The sequence below is a fragment of the Chiloscyllium punctatum genome, chromosome 36 (assembly GCF_047496795.1).
Source record: "Chiloscyllium punctatum isolate Juve2018m chromosome 36, sChiPun1.3, whole genome shotgun sequence".
NCBI classification, from domain to species: Eukaryota; Metazoa; Chordata; class Chondrichthyes; order Orectolobiformes; family Hemiscylliidae; genus Chiloscyllium; species Chiloscyllium punctatum.
The window spans coordinates 38,456,818-38,459,314 of NC_092774.1; the positions used below are offsets into that span (position 1 = coordinate 38,456,818).

Sequence of the window (2,497 nt, forward strand, 5' to 3'; positions counted from 1 at the left end):
ACAGAAGTTTCAAAGTCAACAGATAAAGGGCTGATGTTCAAAATGTTGATTCTCCTGCTTCTCTGATGCTGCGCTTTTCCAGCGACGCAGTTTTTGACTGACTCTCCAGCGTCTCCAGTCCTCCCTTTCACGTCAGTGTCTGACAGTTACTCAGTCCATCAGGACCACAACAATTTTCAACTATGATTCTGTGAGAAGGAGCAAAGCTTTCTTTTTGGTTCCTGTTTGAGTACGGGGGGCACTGGTTGAAAGACCCTACTGTTGCAGCGCACTGAGTGTGGAGCCTGAAACAACTCTACTGCCTGGAAAGAAGAATTCATGGTGGGGTTGTACACGTGTGTGTGCAGCTGAAGCTTCGGCCATGGAGAAATCAGAGGAAACACAACCTGTTGAGAAACTATGGAATTGTGGCGACTGTGGGAAGGACATCTGTGTCCCATCTGTCCTGGCGGCTCATCAGTGCAATCACACTGGGAAGAGGCCATTCTCCTGCCCCAAGCGGGCAAAGGGCTTTACTTGCTCCTGTGTCCTGCTAGCCCACCAGCATATACGCACTGGTGAGAGGACGTTTTACTGCTCCGTGTGCGGGAAAGGGTTCACTTGGGTGGACAACCTCCAGACCCACCAGCGATGTCACGCAGGGGAGAGGCTCTTCAGTTGCCATGAGTGCGGGAAAGCCTTCAGCGACTCCTCCAACCTGCTGACGCACTGGCGAGGCCACTGGAGAGGCCCTTCAGCTGCCCAGAGTGTAGGAAGGCCTTCAGCAATTCCTCCATCCTGCTGGCCCATCAGCGGGTCCATACGGGAGAGAGGCCCTTCAGCTGCCCAGAGTGCGGGAAGGCCTTCAGCTGTTCCTCCTCCCTGCTGGCCCATCAGCAGATCCACACGGGGGAGAGGCCCTTCAGCTGCCCAGAGTGCGGGAAGGCCTTCAGCTATTCCTCCTCCCTGCTGACCCACTAGCGAATCCACACGGGGGAGAGGCCCTTCAGCTGCCCCGAGTGCGGGAAGGCCTTCAGCTATTCCTCCTCCCTGCTGACCCACCGGCGAATCCACACTGGGGAGAGGCCCTTCAGCTGCCCAGAATGTGGGAAGGCCTTCAGGAAATCGTCCCACCTGCTGGCCCATCAGCGGGTCCACACGGGGGAGAGGCCCTTCAGCTGCCCAGAGTGTGGGAAGGCCTTCAGCAATTCCTCCAACCTGCTCTCCCATCAGCGGGTCCATACGGGGGAGAGGCCCTTCAGCTGCCCAGAGTGTGGGAAGGCCTTCAATAAGTCCTCCAACCTGCTTGCCCATCAGCGGGTCCACACGGGGGAGAGGCCCTTCAGCTGCCCCAAGTGCGGGAAGGTCTTCAGCAGTACCTCCACCCTACTGAGACACCAGTGGGTCCACACGGGGGAGAGGCCTTTTGACTGCTCTGAGTGTTGTAAGGCCTTCAGCAATTCCTCTGACCTGTTGTCCCACCGGCGGGTCCACACCAGAAAAAGGCTATTCAGCTGCCCCGAGTGTGGGAAGGGGTTCACCCGCTCCTCCAACCTGCTGGCCCACCAATGGGTTCACACCGGGGAGAAGCCGTTTGCCTGCCCTGACTGTGGGCGGAGGTTCACGTTGTTCTGCAACCTGCGGAGGCACCAGCAGGGGCACCAGTGCATCCAACAATCAGATTCCACCAGTGACACTGCTGTGGGTCACTCCCAAGGCTGAACCTCCGGCCCATTCTGACAGTGGGTGCAGTGAGCTTTTTTTTGTTTTGTGCTGGACTCGCACCACCCTCTTTCCCCCCCCCCCCCCCCCCCCCAACAAGCCCACCTACATGGCTCAGGGGTGGCATGGTGACTCCGTGGTTAGTACCACTGCCTCACGCTGCTGACCTGGGTTCAATTCCACACTCGGGGTGACAGTCTGTGTGTAGCTTTCACGATGCCCCCCCCCACCCCCCCACCCCGCCCCAGCACGTCTGTATGGGTTTCCTCTGAGTGCTCTGGTTTCCTTCCCATGGTCTAAAGGTGTGCAGGTTAGGATGGATTGGCCCATCTAAATTGTCCCATAGTGTTCAGGGATGTGTAGGTGTGGTGCATTACAGGGGTAAATGTAGAGGAATAGGGATAGGGGAATGGGTCTGGCTGGGTTACTCTGCGGAGGGCCAATGTGGACTTGTTGGGCCAAAGGGCCTGTTTCCATACTGTAGGGAATCTATTCTTTCAAAAAAATTCCTCCAAGCAATATTGATAAAATATGCCGAGTTGGACAAAGTATCCCATCAAGTTTGAGACAAACCCAGAGTTGAAGAAGTCACATGACACCATGTTAGAGTGCAACAAGTTTATTTGAAATCACAAGCTTTAGGAGCATTGCTTTTTCACGAGTGCTGCTCCTTCATCACTTCATCTGGTGCCATGTGACTTCTGACCTTGTCCACCCCAATTCAACACCAGCACCTCTGCATCAGAGTTGACGAATTAGATTGGATTTTATTCGGCCTGATTTAGTGAGATGTTCA

General features: G+C 55.4%; 1 pseudogene; it reads left to right on the forward strand.

Moving 5' to 3' along the window:
* Positions 1–361: 361 nt before the first annotated feature.
* LOC140461041 (uncharacterized) lies at positions 362–1,701 on the forward strand (annotated as a pseudogene).
* The last annotated feature ends 796 nt before the right edge of the window (positions 1,702–2,497 follow it).